Raw genomic sequence first — 21318 nt, 5'->3', positions numbered from 1 at the left:
TTTGTGACGATTTATGACTAGGGGGCGGGTTAACACAGAATTTGACATCACATTTGGAAAATATAAATGTGCATGACTATGTTTGATCGTTTAGAAATTATATTCAGTTCTTGGAAATCGTAAATTATTTGTGATTTATAATTCTCCTTTTATTTGTCAAGGTAAATGTACATTTTTCAAAAATGAAGAAATATGAACTTCTTTTTTAGGATCAACCAAATTTTTATTTTAAAATCGATCAATTTTTTGGATACTTTTAATATTAATTTGTAAATAATTTATAATAATAAGGAATAATAATTTTAATTTCAGAAAGAAATATTTTATACCCAGATTCAGAATTTTTCAAGCTCAATTGAAACTTTTTTTTATTAAAAAAAATGCGATTATTTATTAAAAATTCGAATAATCGATATGATTTCCGCTTTTCTCTTTCTTTCTCTGTTTCAATAAACTTCCCCCTTTTTCCTACTTTTGCTTAAACGTGAACTGAATTAATATAATCCAATAAGGAAATCCAATGACTTTTTATAAAAATTTAATTGTTTTGTTGAAAATTTAACTTCTATGTAACAGGCACCCTTTTTGGTTAAAAATGTAATTGTTTTGTTAAAAATTTTCCTTTTTGATTAAAAAAAATTATTCTTTTTGGATTGGAAACTCCTATTTTAGTGGTAGAAAATCAATTTTTCTTATTGGAATTTCATCTTTCTCGGTTGGAAATGAACTTTTTGTGGAAAATTTCACTATCCTCAAAAAAATCCGACTTCCTAGCATGAAAATTCAACTATTCGTTTCAAAGTTGATCTATTTTTGTTAAAAAATGCTATCCTGTGATTAAAAGTTCTACTAATTGGTTGGATTTGCAATTTTTTGTTTAAAAAATATGTATTTAAAAAAAAATATATTTTTTAAATTTAACTATTTAGTCAAAAATTAATATTTTTGTGAAAAATGATCTATTTGCTTAAAACTCAATTTTTCAGACTGATAATAGAATTGTCTTCGAAAAAATTCGTCTTTTTGGAATCAAATTCAACGATTTGTTTGAAAGGGCAACGATTTTGTTGAAAATTTGTCTCTTTAGATTGAAAGTTGTAATATTTGTTTGTAAATGCAACTGTATGATTAAAAACTAATTTTTAATTGTTAATTCAACGATTTGGTTAATAAATTTTTTTGGTAAAAAACATCTATTTGTTGAAAATTATACTTTTTAACTTGATAATTTAACTGTCTTCTAAAAAAATAATATTTTGGCTTGAAAATTTAATTCTTTTTAGGAAAAGTCACATTTTTTTACAAAAATTCAATTTTGTTGTTGTATATTCGTCTTTTTCGATAAAAAACTCATTCAGATGGATTGAAATTTTATCTTTTATGGCGAAAAATAATTTTTTTGGATGAAAATTAATCTTTTTTGGTGAAAAATAAACTTTTTCGATTGTTGAAAATTTGTCTTGGTTATTCAAATTTCGACTATTTGGTTGCGAATGAAACTATTCAGTTAAAAATTATTATTTTTTAAATTCAAATATTTCAACTTTCTGTATTGAAAAATTTTCTTTGCAGGTTTAAAAGTAAATCCTTTTTTTATCATCCGACTTATTAACTTCAAAAATTAACTTTTTTGTTTTAAATTGTCTATGGTTTGAAAATTCGTCTTTTTTTAATTGAAAATTGAATATATTTCGACTTGAAATCTGAGCAGTTTAAAGCTTTTGACATTGCGCTAAATTTTTGGTCTACATTTTATTTAAAACATTTATTCCTTTATTATCTCACTATTTTTTTGAAAAAAACAACAATATTACCCTTTTTTCGAGAGCATTTTGGGCTGTAAAATCGATATTATTAAGAAGTAAATAATTTTATACTCAAATCATAGAGTATCCAATTTAAAACCTTAAGTATTAAGTAATTTCCAGTAAAAAATGTTCCAAATGAATGTTGCTGTAGTTAAAAATTAATGTAAATTATAAGCTTCGCTCATTTGGAAAAAGAATCTAAGTTGACAAGTTCAACATTTTAGAAAGAAATTTTCATACCCAGATTCAGAATATTATAAGCTAATAGACTATTGTTAAAAATTGGGCATCATCTTTAAAAATTTGATGCGATTTTTTTGGGACTTTTTTCGAAATTCCATGCGACTTTCTTTATGATTTTATCCAACTAATTTTTAAGCCTTCTAGCCGATCAGAGCCATTATTAAACAACCTAACTATATTTATTTTTATTATTAATAAATTATTATTTTGTCACAAATAATTCACCTTCCCTCACAGAATTCTATCAAAAATCTTGAAAACTTCTTAAAAGCTTATTACCAGAAAAGTTTCTATATTGGGGATTGGGCAGGATAAATCTGTTTGCAAAAGCGTCAATTGATAATAAAGTACAACTGCGTCGTTATTGCAATTCGAGGAAGGAGCGTAAAGTCCGCGCGGGCCGTTAAGGATGGAAGAGTGCAGAAATAGGAGCTAGCAGTGCATAAACTCCTACATGTATCACGTACGTGAATCGTCATTGCATACTGTGAAAAGAGTAGACTAGCAGATAAAAAGCAAGAGAAAAATATACATTCATATATACATTGAGAGCGGCTGGCGCGAGACTGTGGCTGTAAAAATGGGCCGGGTTTGCCAAGAGTTCGAAATCTTTTCTATCCCTCTTTCGCTCCGCCGACCAGGAGATGCAGGACAAACAACTTTTTCGCGTTTCTCTCTAAGGATGAGTAATGGTATCTCTACTTTCGAGAGGATATTTGGTCGCGGTCCGTTTGGCGCGCCACGCCACGTGAGAGTCTCTCGAAAAAACAAGAGATACGAAGAGAGAGAAAAAAATGAAAAAGAAGTACGAAATACGAGATGTAATGAGAGAAGGAAATACAGGATTGAAGAGGAGAGAAAGAGATAAGGAGAGAGAAAAAGTAGAAAGGAATGTGCATAATTCTGGAAAATAAAACCAACAATCCATTGACCAAATTTGGACAACCACCATGAAATGTCCCTATTGCTATTTAAAAAAGGATAAAAATTGTCCTTAAAAAGAAAAGAATTTTTTTTATTAAAGCCCAAGAAAAAAACACTTGTAAAAAATAATCAGAAACGTTTCGGCGCTTATACAGCACCCTTACCAAGACACGAAAAATTTTGAGCGGGCTGGAACAGCAACGAATTCACGATGCATCGTGGATTCGTTGCTGTTCCATCCTGCTCAAAATTTTAAAAGTATAGTCATTTATCTTGAAGAATTCTGGATATGGGTATCAAGCAGTTTTTCCTGAAATGTTAAACTTGTTAACTGGTATTATTCTAAAATGAGAGAAGCTTATAATTTACATTAATTATACACCTCAATTATTAATTTTTTAATAAGTCAGATTTAATAACCCAAAATGTTGTCAAAACAGGCGAAATATTGTGGCTTATAATAAAAATAGTGGAGTAATAAGAAAATAAATGTTGTAAATAAATTCTATAACAAAAAAGTTAAGTTTTCAATTTAAAAAGTCGAGGAATTAAAAAAACAATTCACTTATAAACCTGTAAAGAGAAATTTTCAATCCAGAAAGTTTAAATAATTAAATTTTTTTAATTTGTTAATCGAATAGTTGCATTGACAATAGGATAGTTGAAATTTTAATAAAAAAAGGAAGAATTTTCAAAATAAAAAGTGAATTTTTTTACAAAAAAGATGAATTTTCAACCAAAAAAGATTACTTTTCAACCATAGAAAATAAATTTTCAATCTATACAAACAAATTTTCTATCCAAAAAGACATATATTCAACAACAAAGTTCCATTCTTTTTAACAAAAAGGTGACTTTTCCAAGAAATAATTTAATTTTCAAGCTAAAATATTATTTTTTTAGAAGACAGTTGAATTATCAAATTGATGAGTGTAATTTTCAAGAAATAGATCATTTTTAACAACAATAAAAAATATTAACCAAATCGTAGAATTTAGAATAAAAAATTAATTTTTCACCAAAAAGTTTCATTTACAAAAAGAAAATTCAATTACATGCCGGAACATTTGAATTTTCAGGGAATAGAACGTTTTGCAAATAAAAAATGAATTTTTGACCATATAGCCAAATTAAAAATATTTTTTTCCAACCAAATAGTGGGATTTTCATGCCAGAAAGAAGATTTTTTTAAAGATAGTTAAATTTCCAACGAAGAAATTCATTTTCAATCCTGAATTATAAATTTCCAATAAAAAAGGTTAGTTTTTTTAACGTTAAAAAGGAATTTTCAACTCGAAGAAGGTTAAATTTTTGTATTCAAAAAGGAAAATTAAAAAAAAAACAGTTAAATATTTAATTAAAGAGGGTGACTTTAACAAAATAGTTGAATTAAATTTGTTTTAAATAAGCAGTTACAAATCCAACCAAATAATTGAATTTTCATGCCAGAAAGACGAATTTTTTTAATGATAGTTAAATTAAAAAAAAAGTTCATTTTTAACCGAGAAAGATGAATTTTCAATAAAAAAAAGTTAAATTTTTTTACCATTAAAGAGGAATTTTCAACTCAGAAGAAACATTAATTTTTCTATTCAAAAGGGAAAATGTTCAAAAAAACTGTTAGATATTTAACCAAAAAGTGTGAATTTAACCGAATATTTAAATTATCAACAAAATAATTAAATTTTTAACCAAAGTATAGAAGTTGCAACCAAAAAGAATTAACATTTAAAAAAAAGTTGTATTTTTTAATTGGATTCAATTCATTCAGTTCAAGTTTAAGAAAAAATACGGGAATAAGGGGAAGTTTCTTGAAAAGAGAAATCTTAAAAAAAAGGTAAAAAATAGAATATGGGAAATAGTATGAAGATTGCAATTTAATTTGAAATGAATTGAATTTAATCGTTTTTTTATTTTTAAATATCCAACTTTTAAAGCTTGCATGTAAAAAATAAAACCTTAATACAAAATAACGAAATTAGAAATGGGACAATTTCAACTGCTTTTAATTAAACTTTTCTCAAAATAAAGATTTGAAGAAATTATTCAATGCTCAATGTTCTCAATTAAATGGTACAATTTTTTCTAGGTTTCAATTTTAATTTTTAAGGGTTTATTGTGGTTAAAATCAAAACAAAGTATGGTGAATTTCAGAGAAAAACTGAAATGAATTCCATAAGTCATCATGGATTAGGAATCGTAGTTTCGTTGCTGTTCCGGCTTGCTCAAAATTTGCTTGCCTTGTATGAGAGCCACATTTCTGGTGATTATTTTTTTTACAAATTTTTTATTTATTGTGAATTAACAATAATAAAAATAAAAAGAGAAGGAAGGAGATTTGGTTGCTTGCCTTCTCATTTTTCTTTCCTCTTTTGTATTTTTGTCAAGAAAAATAATTTTGTTCTTTTCTTTTCTTTGCACATTAACATGATTATTGTACGTTAAAGAGGATTTTAAATTTGATTTTTATTTCATTTAAGTTTCTTAAATTTTGAAAAAGGAATAGTAAAGGATTAAGGGAGGAAAGTAAAAGAGAGAATGAGAGAATGAGAGAGAAGGAATTATAGAGGGAATGGTGTTGGAAATCCTCCGGAAGGGGTTGAAGGGTGGATTGCGAGATTGGCAATAGAAGCACTAGCTCTCTTCTTCTTCGTCCCTCGACAACCCCAAATTCCCTGCGCCTACCCTTTCGCTTCTAGCGCGAACTATCGGTCCGTATTTCTAGTTACGAACACCATGAAAACTTGGCTCAACGTGCATGTACTGGACAAGGCACCATGTGCATTTATCCCATTAGAGAAGAAGCTGAAGCAGCATCGACAAAGTCGACCAGTCGTGGCCCGATACCTTCGACCCAAGTGAACTTCCAGTTCCTTCTGCCTTTTAAGGCTAAAGTTTTTTTAAAAAGACTTAAAAACTTTCAGAATTTACAAACGACCAGCCTTGTACCTCCTGTTTATTCTCAGGATGGCAGAAAAACTTCATTTTCTAAATTCCCTGATTTTTTCCTGGCTAATTTTTCATTTTCATTGAGGAAAGGTCTCGGTAGCGTAATTAGTTAACGCTTTACTCGTGTATAGTGGCGTTCCGGGTTCAAATCGGGACTGAGGCAAATTTTTTGTTCGTTTCTTCAAACATAGTAGACCAGTAATCGACACTGTTTAATATTTAGAATAAAAAAAATAATTAATACACTGTTCAACAAAAAACATCCTTGTTTAAATTTATATTCTGATTCGGCGAAACTTCTTTGGATTGAAGTATTCATTTAAAAAGTTTCACAAGATAAAGAGATGCAGATCCGACTTACAATTTGATGTATGAAAACTAAAATATGATCTGCCACTACCTCGGTGTCGTGATTGGTTAATGCTTTACTCGCGTATAGTGGTGTTCGCGGTTCAAATCCGGGCTGATGCAAATTTTTTTTCGTTTTCAAAAATAATAGACTAGTCATCGATACGATTTAATATTTAACATAAAAATTAAATTTTTTATGACTAAAATTCTAATCTTGCATAATTTTTGATACAGAATCTTTTATAAGTGAAATTAAAAATATTAAAATTTAAATTTATTAGTCCCAGGGCTGCAGTATTCTAACTTACTTGAAAAAAGTGACATACGCAACCCGAAAAATTGATCAAAATTGACCAATTTCCAACACAAAAAAGAACCAATGAGCATTCATAAATCCTTGAATTCTTTTCATCTCAAGAGAAGTTGAATTTAAAGGAATTCAAAAGGATTTGATTTATAAGAATTCAATTTAATTTCAAAAGGATTCACATGAATTGGAAAATATCCTAAAATTACATTCGATTCAGTAAAATTTGTGTGAAATTTGAGGAATTGAAGAGAAATGAGAAGACTTAGATAAAATTGATAAAAATTCAAGGTGAATTAAAAAAACTTTACGTGAATTGAAAGCAACTTAAAACCATGTAAAATTGGATTAAATTCGGTATATTTGAAATGAGCCAAGAAAAATTCGACGAAATTCAAAAGGATTTATTAAAATTCTGAAAAATTCAAAGTAAATTAAAAAGACTTCAAGATGATTTAAAAAAGAGTTAAAAAAAACTCTATTTAATTGAGTAAAATATAGTGAATTTAAATAAATTCAAGAGAATTCAAAAAGGCAAGAGAATTCCAAATAATTTAAAAGAATTCAGAACAAATTAAAAAGAATCCAGGAAGAATTCCAAGTGAATTTAAATGAATTGTAAAAATATTTTTAAATTTCTTCAAAAATTTGATGGGGTTTCCTCAAATCCTGAAAAAAATTTTAAAATACCTTGGGAGATTTTAAAATTCCTTAAAATCATTGATACCCTTGGAAATCGTGTAAAATCCCTTGCAGTCCTTTGAAATATTCTAAAACCTTAAAGGTTTAAAATTTAAAACTATTTAAAATCTCATGAAAAATTTGTTATATCTGTCAAAATCATTAAAATCCTTGAAAATCCCTTGAAATTTTAAGAATTTATTAAAAATGTCTTGGAATCTTAAGAAATATATTAAAATAATTCAAATCGTCTGAAATTTCTTTAAATTACTGAAGTCATTTAAAAATTTCTGGAAATATTTCAGGATTTCCTCAAATATTTCAATTCCTTAAAATTTTTTCAAATCCCTTGTAATTTTTAAATCTCTTAACAATTTCTTACAATCTTTAAAAATACCATACACTTTCCAAATTTGGTAAAATCTATTAAAAATACTTAGAAATGTTTAAATCCTTCAAAATATTTTAGGATTCCTTAAAATTTTTCAAAGCTATTAAAAATGCCTTGTAATTTTTAAATCTCTTAAATATGTCTTGGAATTTTTTAAAATACCATAAATCTTTCAAATCCTGTAAATTTTCTTAAAATTATTTTAATATATTCAAAATACCTTGAAATGTTTTAAAACCTTCAGAATATTTGGAAATTCCTTGAAATTTTTCAAAGCTTTTAAAAATTCCTTGTGATTTTTGAAAATATACTAAAAATTTGAAAGCTTTAAAATGCTTACGAATCCCTTCAAATTATTAATATAAATTGAAAGTTGTTCATAATCTGTGAAAATATACTAAAATATTTAAAGTTCTTTAAAATCTTTGATCATAACTTGAAAGATTTAAAAATCTTTTATATCCTACGAAATCCCTAAATTCTTCTGAATAAATTCTTTGAAATTCAAAATCTTACGAAATTGCAGGGAAATCTTTAAAACTTGGATATTGTTTAAGAAATTTCAATCTCTTGAAAATTCCTTGGGTTTTTTTTTAAATACGTTAAAACATTTAAAATCCTTTGCAATCCCTTTAAATGATTGGAGCCTATTTAAAAAAATGGAATCTTATCAAATACCCTTAAATATTGCAAATCTTTTGAAATCCCTTTAAATGAATACCCTAAAATAATGCAAATTCTTTGAAATCAATTGAAATTGCTTAAAGCTCTAGAATTTTTTTTTGCTTTTGCAAAAAAAAAAACAAAACAACTAGAACCCTTAAAATTTCAAATACTTTGTAATTCATTGAAATTTTTGAAATCTGTTAAAGATTTCTCAAGATCTTTTAAAATAAAAAAATATGCTTGGCTGTCATCTAAGTGCTTCTTACAGAAATTCCCTGACTCTTGCCATTTTTTTTCTTAAAAATCCATGACTTTACCCTGATCAACAAAATTCCCTGAATTTTCTCTGATGTCCCCTAATGTAGATAATTTTGACAATTTTTACAATTTTAGTGGACATTTCACCTTCCCCTAAGTCAATCACCTAAATTATTTTTACTATTACACTCATCCGGAAAAATATTTCAAGTAACCAAACTTTCCCTGATAAATTGAATATTTTGCCGTACATTTGTGCAACTTGGAATTTCCTCCTTCCGAATATGGAAATTAAGAGTAAATATTTGAAAATCCTTTGTTTACAACAGATAATTTATTATCGCCACCTACGTGACTTTTAGGAAAGGGACGAAGCGCCTGTGCAAACAAGACGACAAACAGATTTACCTAATTAAAGATGTCCACGCAGCGGAAAGCGAAGCGTCGAGACGCCAACTTTTGAGCCATCTTTTGAACATTTTGTGTATGGGTATTTCGAATAGGTGTAGGTGCTCTCTTAAGAGTATGGAATATAGATGAGAATGGCTGTTTGTTCAGGCTCACTTTTCGTTTGCGTTGGTTTGCTTTTTGGCCTAGAGCGGTACTTTCCTTCTGGCTTCTGGCGTCTCCCCTCTCTTTGCTTTTTACTCTTTACGCTTTGCTCTTTCCTCTTGACGCTTAACGCTTTGCTCCACCCTGCCGCGGGACGCGCGCGACCTACAGATTCGTACCTATACTGTACGGACCAGCCTTCTCCTTCACACATTTATCAGGATTTTCAAAGGAGCTAGACTTTTTAAGCCGTAATAAATTCCCTTCTGTGTGAGGGCGTCGATCTCTTCGAGAAAAGCAACGGTGCTTGCTACGAGAGAGAGAACCCAAAAAAGAAGTAAAAAGGATTTTGACAGGTTGTCTACTCACCTGAAAAACCGGGAAAACCTGGAATTGTCAGGGAATTTCTATACTTTGAAAAACCTGGAAATGTCAGGGTTTTTTTATGTTAACATTTTTTAATTCTTAATATTACGGGGAAAAAAAGTTAAAATTTGTTGCAGGCAAGGCTTGCAACCAGCCAGGTTATATTACTTTGAGAACGGTAACAAGAATGAGAATATTACTGAGAATATAACCGAGAAATAAATTGTCTGAGAAATTATGAGAATTTCAGAATTTATTTTAATTATTAGAAAATTGAATTGCTTTTGTTAAATTTTCGGTTGAAAATTCAACTCTTTTTTTTAAGTTTGTCTTTTTTGTTTTAAAACTTACCTGTTTTAGCAGAAATTAAATTTTTTTTGATAAAAATGCAACTGTTTGATTATAAATTAAGCTATTATACTATTTTTTTGAAAACTTAAATATTTCGTTGAAAATTTACTTTTTGTTTAAAATTTATACTTTGGTGTTGAAAAATGAATTGAAATATTTTCTGGACGGAAGTTCCACTTATAAAAAAATTTATTTTTTATAACAAATTCATCTGTTTTAGTACAAAATGGATTTTTTTTTTGATAATAATGCAACTATTTGGTACAGAATTGAACTATTTTGTTAAAAATTCATCCTTTTTGATTAAGAATTTCGTCTTTTTGGATTGAAAATTCAATTCTTTTTGTAGAACTTATTTTTTGTCACAAAAATTTAATTTTTTATGTTACTGAGTCACATGGAATCTTTTTTGAATATAAACTGAACTTTTTTTGTAATAAAAATTTTTCTACTTTAAGATAAATTTCATATTTTTTGATAAAAATGCATTAATTTGATAGAGAATTCAACAATTTTGTTAAAAAGTCATCCTTTTTGGTTAAAAATTCGTCTTTCTTCATTGAAAATTCAAGTTTTTTAGTAGAAAATTATTTCTAGTTAAAAAATTCATAGTTTGATCGTAAAAACTCTACTAAAATCTTTTTCAACAGAAAATTCAACTATTTTTTTAAAATGTACCTTTTTGATTTAAAACTTCATCTGTTATAAAAGAAATTAAATTTTTTTATGAAAATGCAACTTTTTGATTGAAAATGGTTCTTATATGCTTGATAATTCAACTAATTTGTTTTAAACATTTGGTTGAATCACTTTGTTAAGAGATCACTTTTTTTGTTAGAGATTTATATTTTAAGTTGAAAAGTTATTTCATTGGTTAAAAGTTTAATTATCTTGTTGAACATTTTTTCTCAAATTGAAAATTAAACTACTTGGGTCAAAGCTAAACTGCATTGTAAAATTGTTCTTTTGTTGAAAATTTAAATGTTTAGTGGAAAATACTTCTTTTTTTTGGTTTAGAATTAATTTTTTAACAGAAAATGTAACTTTTCCATTTTTATAAGACTGATATTTTTTAGTTGAAAATTCGCGTTTTTTGTTGCTGTAGAAAATAATTTTTTAGTTTGAAATTTCCTTTTTTTTGCGTAAAAATCCATCAGTTTCGTGGAAAATTGATTTTTTGTTGAACAGTCATATTTTGTCTTTGAAAATTAAATTTTTGTAATGAAAATTTGTCTTCGGGTTTGAAGGTTCAATAATTTGGATAAACTTTTATTTATTTTTGGAGTGAAAAATATTTATTCTTTGGAAATTTGCCTTTCTGGTGATAAAATTCTTTTTATTTTGTTAAATTAATTTCATTCTTTTTTTATTAAAATATAAACCATAATACTTTTTCGTTGGTAATTTGTTTTTTTAGGTTGAACATTGAACTGTTATATTAAAAATTCAATTATTTTGTTGAATTATTTTTTTGAAATAAATTAATACATTTGAAAATTTTAAATTTGTATATGGCTATTTTGTTGTTCGTTGAAAATTTATCATTTCATTTTAATTGAAAATTCTTGTCTTTGGCAGAAATTTAATCTATTCTTTAAAAATTCTTTTTTTTTCTTTGGTTGAAAATCCAGTTTTTGTACAGAATATTTCATTATTTCAGTTAAAAATTAAACTATTTTGTTAAAAATACGCTTTTTTGGGTTGAAAACTTAAATATTCAATTTTTAGTTTAAAATTCATCTTCCTCGTTTAAATATTTATTTATTTTCTTTAAAATTCAACTGTTTCTATTGAAGATTCATTATATTAGTTAAAAATTGAACTATTTTGTTGAAAATGATTTTTTATCTTGATTAATATATAACTTTTTTCACTGAAAATTTAACTAAAGTTTTAGCATATTTTTATTATTATTAAAAGTCGTCGACTTCTGTGACAAATTAAAAAAAAAATTATTTTATTACCATCTTTTATTTCAAACCTTTCTAAATTAAACATATTAATTAAATCAAAGTTAATTTTTTAAGTGAAAAAACATTTATTTTCACATCTTTCATTTCATTTTCATATTCAGATATCAAAAAAGATTAAAAAAATAATATTTGTAATAAACTCGTAAAATTGTGTAATGCTCCGACTGGATTGGTTAAAAGAAATGCGAAATGCTTGAACGGCTTCGTACTGTGAAAAATGATACCGGGAAAAACCTGGAATTGTCAGGGAATTTTATTCCAGGTCTTGAGTAGACACCCTCTTTAAAATTTAAAAAAGGTTTCTTAATTATTATTTTTTATTAATTGATCATTATTTGATCATTATTCAATTAATGTTTTCTGATTAGTATTTAAAAAAAATTATTAGGTCTTTCCGGGAAGTATCGGAATTTGTGGTGTGCTAGAAAGAAGAGTTTATTTTCGTCTATGGCGTTGATATGCCTTTCAAAGCACTCCCCTTTGGAAGCCACAACCTTCTTCCAGCGATCCTCCCACTTTCTGAAGAATTTCTTAAAGCCAAGTTTCGACATAGTTAACAGCTGATTCAGTGCATTCTGTTTTATTTCCTTTACTTCTTGAAATTGTTTTCCTTTCAGAGGATACTTCAATTTGGGGAACAACTGGAAATCACTGGGAGCCAGGTCATCACTTTATGTGGCTTGTGTAAGACATTGTTTATGTTGAATATGTATTTCACCGAGTTTCTCCAGAAATTGCTGAATAAGCTGCAATCTTCTTGGTCGAAGAAACAGTGATCATTGCCTTGTTGCTCTGACTCTGGCGCACTTTTTTTGCTCTCGCAGATCCAGGTGTTCTCAACTGCAAAGATTGGACTTTTGTCTCAATCTCATAGCTATAAACCCATAATTAATATCCAGTTTCATTTCATCTCCGCATTCTTGATCATTCCTGAACATTCTTGAAAATTCTTGAACATTCTTGATCATTCTTGAACATTCTGGAACATTCTGGAACATTCATCATCATTCTTGATCATTTTTGATCATTTTCCTGGGTGACTTCTGGAAGATTATTATCTTATTCTTTTATTCGAAGCTGTGGAAAAAGTTTTGCAGTCAGCTCATCCGAAGTAATTTGGTTGGTAGGCTTTGGTGTTTTTGGCTTTAGGCCTTTTTTCTGAAGAGGGTAGGAGTAATTTGTACATTGTATAAAAACATTTACAATGTAAAAATTAAACATAAATAATAAATAAACAAAACATATTCAATAATAAATAATAAATACAGGTATAAAATTCATATTGCTAAAGAATTCACGAAGAATTCAGTGATTACCCGAACATTTCACAGGTTTTGCAAAGATTTCCAACAGATTAAAGAGATTTGAAAAATATTGCAATAATTTTCTAAAGATTTCACAAAAAATCCAATATTTCACAAAGATTTCGAAAAATTTCTAAGGCTTCAATAATTCTACAAACATTACCGAATACTTCAAAAATATTTCAAATATATTTCAAATGTTTCATAAAGATTTCAAAGATTGCACAAAGATTTCAATGATCTTCCAAAGATTTCACAGGATTTGGATAGATTAAAAAGATTTTACAACGACTTCAATCAGTTCTCAAAGATTTCAAAAAGTTCTCAATAACTTTAAAAATATTACAGAATATTTCAAAAATATTTCGCAAATTTTGTTAATGAATTCACAAAGATTTTATTAAGACACCACAAAAATTTCAATAATTTTTCTAAGATTTTAAATATTTCAAATAGGTTTCGAAGGTTACTCAATAATTTCAATGCTCTTCTTAAGATGTCAAAGATTTCGGATAGATTAAAAAGTCTTCCCAAAAACTTTAATGATTCCTCAAAGATTTTAATATATTTAAAAATATTGCTAAATATTTCCAAAGTTTTCAAAAAAGTTTAATAATTTTTTAAAGATTCCACGAAGATTGAATATATTTCGATACAATTTCAGATAGACCTCAGAATTTCACAAAAATAAATTATTTACAAAGATTTCAGATTGATTTCACCAAAATTTTCGGTGGCAAATGTTCCAATAATTTGTTAGCCGCAGATCTGTAGGCAAACAAAATGAGAATCTCTATTTTGGAAAAATTGAAACGATTCGATGTATTTAATCATTCGATTTCATAGGGTGGCAAATTTATTAATAATTTATTTTTTTGCTTAAAAATTTAACTATATTGTTGAAAACTGTTTTGTTATTTGAATTTTTTTTAATTAAAAATTTAAGTATTCCACTTGAAGATTCATTGTAGTTAAAAATTCGTTCCTTGATTATAAATTTGACTCTTTTGTTGTAAAAGTTTTGTTGTTGTTGAGAATTCAAGTATTTTATTTTTGGTTGAAAATTTATCTTTTTTCATTAAAAATCCTTAAAAAATTCATTCGATCATTAAAAATTTTTCGTTTTCGGAAGAAAATTAAGCTTCTTGGTTAAAAATGAAACTGACTGGTTGATATTCAAAATATTTGTTAAAAATTTATTTTTTATATTGCTGAATATTCGATATTTTTCTAGAAAGCAATTTTTACAATTAAAATGTAAGTGCTTCATTTTGGTAGAAAATGTATGTTTTTTAGTTTAAAATTGATCTTTTTGGATGAAATGTTATCAGTTTTTTTTTAAATTCAACTAATTGGTTAAAAGTTCATATTTTTTGTTAAAAATGAATCTACTTGGTAGAAAACTAATCTTCTCGGTTAAAATTGTATGTTTTTGTTTGAATTCTTTGATTAAAATATAATCTATTCTGTTGAAAATTCTACAATGTTGTAAAAAAGTCTGTTCTTGGTTCAAAGTTCAACGATTTTGCTGAAAATTTGTCCTTTTGGGTTAAAAATTCAACTACTTTATTAGAAAAATTAAGTATTTGATTCACAATAAATATTTTTTCACGAAAAAAAAACAAGAATTTTGTTGATAAGTATCTTTTTGTTTTAAAAGCTAAAAAGGTTTTGTAGAAAATTCGTCGATTGACTTCAGCTGTTTTTTTATATAAAATTTGTTCGAGCTGAAATATCAAGTATTCTATTTTTTGTTACAAGAATTCATCTTTTTTAGTTAAAAATTAATATATTTTGTAGAAAATTCCACAATATTGTTAAAAAGTAAATTTTTTGTTTAAAGATTCTTTATTTTGGTTGAAAATTTATCACTTTGTTTAAAAATTTTACTATTTCATTGAAAAATCATTGTTTTTTGTTCAATATTAATTTTTAAACGGAAAATTTATCTATGTATTTTGTTAAACATATATCTTTTTCCATAGAAAATTAATGTTCTTGTTTTCGTATTTTTTCACATGGTGGATCATTAAAAGTGTATTTTACCTAAAAAATGAAAGGTACGGTAAAGTTTTAAAATAAACCTGAAAAGTAGTTTATTTTCGTTTCAATAGTCTCGGGATATATCATCAGTTACGGACGAATTTTTTATAATGCAATCAAGTGATCTAATGAAAAGAGTGTGCCCCACATATTGGACAAAACCAGGTTTTTTTATCCCATCATTGACGGACTGGGTTGCAGTCAAGTGAGAACTTACAGCTTCAGGTGGGTTCCAAACCACCAGAACCTCAGTAAAGGTGCATAGAAAAATTTCCAGAAGTACCGGCTCAGGGATCGAACCCCGGACCCCTGAGGTGAAGTCCGAGCGTCTTACCAACTGAGCTTATTTTATGTAATGTTAGGTCATCTAGACTAATTCTGTGTATAGAGGTAATCCAGGGTAATCCAATGTAATCCAAAGTAATCCACCTCCACTGGACCACAGTACGAAGATTTTTCCTCTCAGTTTAATCAAATAAATATAAGTAAATGTTATAAATAAAAAGAATTGAACAAATTTGTCTTTATTTTTTGTTTCAGGTGAGTGGCTGGCTACACCAACCGTCTCTGTAATGCCAAATAGGTATCGATGTGTGTATCTGTCGATAGTCAGTTTATCGGTTGCGGCGAACGGATGCTGCACCCGGTGAGTGACGAACCCCGGACTCCCGTAGCTCACTTGACCAATACCCTAAATCAATCAGCCACGTCCAAGTTCCGTACACTTCATTAGAATACCATCGTAGGTCCTGTACCTAACGTAGCCTGTTTTAGATCGTGTAGAATAGTCTTCAGGTTGTAAAACTAAAAGCCAACGAAGGAAGCGACGAAAAAAACACACACAAACTAAAACAGTCCGTGCGAACAAGGGGGGAGTCGCGGCGCCGCGTCGCGCCGTGGGAGTAAAAGTGCATGAGCATAAAATTAGGAAACCGAAATACGTAATTAAAAGCTACAAAATACGCATTAGTTCGTAGTAGAATTAGGTTAAATTTGTTTGTCGCGTTCGAGAAGACGAGTGCACGATTGGGTGGATGGAGAAAGTAATGGGTGATTGCGGAGCGATTGTAAGTATCGGTGATCCCGGATCGGTGTACAAATTCCTTATTGAGATCCTCTTTTTTTATTATTTACATTTATTATGTTATTTTTTAATTAGTTCGCTCCAACGCAATAAAAGTGCAAAAGCTCGGTGCGTCTCTTCGAGCGACGACACGATGACTGCTGTTGATGTTATATTTTTGTTATTTTTATTGTCTTCGCAGCGATTCGAGAATTCGTTTACACCGTTTCACCCTCTCTTTTTGGAAAATTTAAAATTAAATCACAATATTAATTTCGAATCCAAACACACAGGGAACACTGGGTACTTTTCATTTTGAGTAGATGAGTAAGTTCGGTTCTAATCCAAGCTTCCTGGCTCACCCACATCGAGAAAATTCTAAGCTGTAATGGTTCGTGTCCTTGCTAAGTTTCTAGAACATTTGATGACGTCATCAAGAATGTTCTAGAAACTTAGCACGAACACGAACCCCTGCAGTGTAGAATCTTCTCGATGTCAGTAAGGTAGGAATCTTAGATTAGAAGCGGCCTTACTCATATACTATTTTTTTGAATTATTCATTGTAGTATTTCCTTTAGAAGTAACTACAAAAATGTGTTTGCTGGTCGGAAGGGTGAACTCAATGAGTTGGTTGCAAGGTAAACGGTGAAAACGCTCTTCTTTCGATCGTTAAAGTATATAAATATATATTCATGTTCGAAAGTTTTGTTATTATTGTATAGAAACAAATATGACGTATTCGCTCAGTACCTGCCAAGGGGGTGGTAACGAGTACGCGCTGTTCGATCACAATGCCGTCTTTAAAAAAGCATTTAAAGCAAGCTTCATTTTTCGACGTCGTCCTGAGAGTGATAAGACGATAAAAAGAAGCTACAAAAGAGCAAAAGATACCCACGTATGTACGTACCTACCTAGTACCTATGGACGCCTTTGCCACACCCAGAAAAGGATTTACTCAATCACTCTTTGAATAACCGCAATTTTTACTCCAGTAAAAAAAAAAAACTAAAGAGTTATTATTTTTAAATTTAGTTTATCTCTGTTTCACTGTAGTTCAGGCCTGCCCAGTGAGGAGAAACTCGACCCAAGCAGAAGTCCAACATTTGCTCCGGTCGCGTATTTCTCCTCGCTGGACAGGCCTTAGTTATATTATTTTAACTAAATTATATTTATTTATACTAAAAGTTGATTTGTATTCACTTCATTAAATGAAGGTTTAAGGAGGTTCTTAAATAAAATTCTGGTGCTGATTAAATGTTTTTCTGGATGGGAAAACGCATGGCGCTACCGTAACAGTAATGTTATTCTAGTTAACGATTGTATACGAATAGGCACTAAGTGAAAAACCTGGAAGGACGTAGCTAAAACGCAGTATTTCTAAGAAGAATGTAATGTTAATAATTATTTATTTTGTGGATCTCCGAACGAATCTCTCTCATCGCTCCACTGTACTATACGTAATTAGGCGAGCGGGTCTACTTAGAAGTAGGCTCTACGCATTATAGCTGTGTTTTCTGTGTGAACGTTTTACGTGCAAAATTCTTTTTTTGTAATATATTAGAGTATTAATTATTTACCGGTATGATCCTGATGTATGTATCCAATGCGACCAGGGCCGCACCTGCTTCCTATGCATTAAAAACTGGATAAAGAGAAAGTCTTAGGGGCGGTTGCCGTTCTGAACGCCGAATTGTAATTTTATGCTGATTATACAATTGCTAAAAAAATACAAAAATAAATGCGATCCGAATCTAAAGTATTGACTCATGAATTTTTTGCCGTGCGCCCCTGGCCGTGGCATATATCCTATCCATATTCCTTTACCCTTTTAATTTTTTTTTCAAGTACACTGTTAAAAAATACAAAAAAAACTTCATCAAGTTTAAAAAAAAAGTTTTTTTACGCAAAACAAAACCAAGTTTACAAAAAAAGTTGGGGATTTCGGGAGAAAAAATGTGCAACAGAGAGGGCATTTCCTGTGAAAAGTATTTGAAGTTGCTATTAATAATATTCGGGGCTGCTACATAGTTGAATTTTTATATTTTTATTTTTATTTGATTAATAGATATTAGAATTTTGTTAGGAATAAATGCAGATTCTTTAATATCATTTTGAATAAAAATTGAAATTAAGATAATATTATTTATTTTAATAATTTTATTTCCAAATAAAGATTTTTACATTTAGTCAGATTTTGTCTGAAATTAATTTTTATTCTCCTTTTTATGATAGTTACTTTAAAAAATGAAAATATCACTTTAGTAAATTTTCTTTTAATAAATTAACAAATGGTTTGAACAAATGGGTCGCTATTCAACTTGGTTGAAACCTATTTCTAATTTTTTTTTTTAATTTTTCAAAATACTTTAGGGTATTTCAAAAGATTCCTGACAATTTAAACAGATTTTAATAACTTAAAGATATTTCAAAGAATTCCCAAGGATTTTAGTGTATTTTTGAATACTTTAAAAATTTTTTTAATTGAAATTTTTTAGGGTATTTTGGAATTTTCCAGAGGATTACGTCCAAGAGATTTCAAAGGATTTGGAATATTTTTGGGTATTTTGAAAGATTCCGAAGAATTTTCAATAGGGTTCAACAAATTGAAGGAATTTCAAAGGATTTCAGACATTTTCAAGCAGCCCAAACAAGTTTCTAGACCTTTTATAGGTTTTGAGGGATTTCAAAAAATTTCAAAGGATTTAAAATATTTTCGGGTTTTTAAAAAGATTTCAAAAATTTGTCTATAGATTTCAATAATTTCAAAGAATTTCATAAGATTTTGGGGTATTTTTAAACACCCTAAAAAATTTTCAAAAGTTTCAGGGGGTTTCAAAATATTTCAAAGGATTTTCAAAGATTTCAAAGCATCTGAAATATTTTCAGGCATTCAAACTAAATCCCAAAAATTTTCGTTAGATTTCAATATTTTGAAGAGATATAAAGGATTTCAGGGTATTTTTAAAACACCTTAAGAATTTTCAAGATTCAGATTCAGATTTCAGATTTCGTAGGATTTTCAAGATTTTCAAAGATTTCAAGGTATTTCCAAAGTTTATATGGAATTTCAAAGATTTTAAGATATTGTCAAATATTGCAAGGAATTTTTAAATTGATTTCAATAGTTTTTAAGAATTTCAAATATTTTACATCTTAAAAAACAATTGGAATATTTTTTAAGAGATTTAGAAAATTTCAAGTGATTTCAAAATATTTGAAAGAATTTGAAATATTTTAGGGGTTTTTATAATATTTAAGAGAAAAGATTTCAAAAGTGGGGCATATTTTAAAAGCTAAATAGTTTTTAAGAACTTTAAAATGTTTCAAACAAATTTCAATTTATTTCAAAGGATTTAAAAGAGTATTTTAAAAGATTCTGAGGGAAGGTGAATAATTTAAAGGGATTCAAATGATTTTGAGGGTTTTAAAACAAAATTGAGAATTTTAATAATTTTAAGCATTAAAGCATTTTAGAATTTTTAAATTTTAAATGCTTTTTCAGAATTTTAATGATTTTAGGACATTTTAAAAATGTATAAAGGATTTCAAGACATTTCGTGAGATTTCGTGTAATTTCACGTGATTTTCTAATATTTTAATGTATTTCAAAGAATTTATTTACAATAATTTAGAAATTTTGTAGGAATTTAAAGATTTTCAAAAATTTAAAGGTATTTCTAAACATTAAAAATGTTGTAAAAGATTCTAGGTTATTGTAAAAGATTCCAAGGATTTTTAATGTGATTTCAATAATTGAAAAGTTCCAAGGGATTTCAAAAGATCTCCGAGAATTTGATTTTTGTATGAGATATTAAAAGATTTTAAGGCAGTTTTTAATTATTATTATTAATTTTTTAATTATTATTATTGTTATATTATTATATTATTATTGAATTATTATTATTAATTATATTATTTATGAGACTTGGAAAAGGTTATTTTAAACAGGTATTTTGATAAATTTTTCAGGATTTCAGGGGATATCATCAAATTCCGTAGAACTTCATAGGATTTTATAATATTTTGATGGATTTCATATAATTTATTCACAAAAAGTGGGAGATTTCGTAGGGTTTTAAATATTTGAACAAAAATATTCAAATATTTTTATTTATTTTTTGTGGAATTCATTTAAAATTCCCCCTGAATTTTTATGTATCATCCTCAATTCTTTTACACTCTTTTGAATTCTTTAGAGTTTTCTTGAATTTTTCGTTTTTTTAAGTAATCTTAAATCCACTGAATTTAAAAGATTTTGTCTATTTTCCATTGAATTCATCCTATTAAAAGTCTGTTTTGGGTTCAAAGTCTAACGATTTTGCTGAAAATTCGTGTTTTTGGGTTAAAATTCAACTAATTTATTATAAAAATCAAGTATTTGATTCATAATAAATTTTTTTTTTGAAAAAACAACAATTTTGTTGATAAGTATTTTCTTGTTTTAAAAGCTAAAAAAGTTTTGTAGAAAATTCGTCGATTGACTTCAGCTGTTTTTTTTTATATAAAATTTGTTCGGGCTGAAATATCAACTATTACATTTTTTTACAAAGAAAACTTTAGTTTTCTCAACTGACCTTGAATTTTTTGGCATTTCATCAAATTTTTGTTTAATTCCTTAAAATTTATGTAATCTTATTTTGATTCACTATAAATTCACTTCAATTTTACTCAAATCAGTGGCATTTTTGCATTTAACTTGAATTGTTTTAAAGTCTTACGAATTTATCCTGAATTCGTTATAATTCAATAAAAATCTGGATCAATTTCATCGAATTGCTATGAATTCTTTTAAATTCCAAAGAACACATTCAGTCATTTTTTTCACTTTTTTCGAGGAAATTAGTCTGTGGTAGCCCTGACAATAATAAATAAAAAATTCTATTTTAAAAACCTTAGTTTAGTTTCTTAGGATTTCGTAGTTGCGGATAGAAACCCTTATAGTTTGGTCAAGCGTCCATCTGTAGTTTTTTCAGAAGAAGAAATGAAAGGAGGGGAAATCGGGGAAGTAATGAAAAATTAAGGGATGGGAAATAGGTTAAGTAAGGGCAAATGAAGAGAGGGGATTAAGGGAAATTAAAGAGAAATAAG

The 21318-nt window shown here is 27.9% G+C and overlaps 1 protein-coding gene across 2 annotated transcripts in view; it reads left to right on the top strand.

The window, feature by feature from the left end:
* LOC117181835 (homeotic protein ultrabithorax) overlaps window positions 1-17955 on the top strand; it is a 338004-nt gene extending 320049 nt beyond the window's left edge. For both annotated transcript variants that reach the window (XM_033374830.1, XM_033374829.1), the window contains one exon: window positions 15708-17955. The gene's annotated coding sequence lies outside the window, so the exon portion shown is untranslated. The remainder of the gene's footprint in view (window positions 1-15707) is intronic.
* Window positions 17956-21318: the final 3363 nt, after the last annotated feature.

This window comes from Belonocnema kinseyi, chromosome 10, assembly GCF_010883055.1.
Source record: "Belonocnema kinseyi isolate 2016_QV_RU_SX_M_011 chromosome 10, B_treatae_v1, whole genome shotgun sequence".
Taxonomy (NCBI): Eukaryota; Metazoa; Arthropoda; class Insecta; order Hymenoptera; family Cynipidae; genus Belonocnema; species Belonocnema kinseyi.
This window is presented reverse-complemented; position numbering and strand designations above follow the sequence as displayed.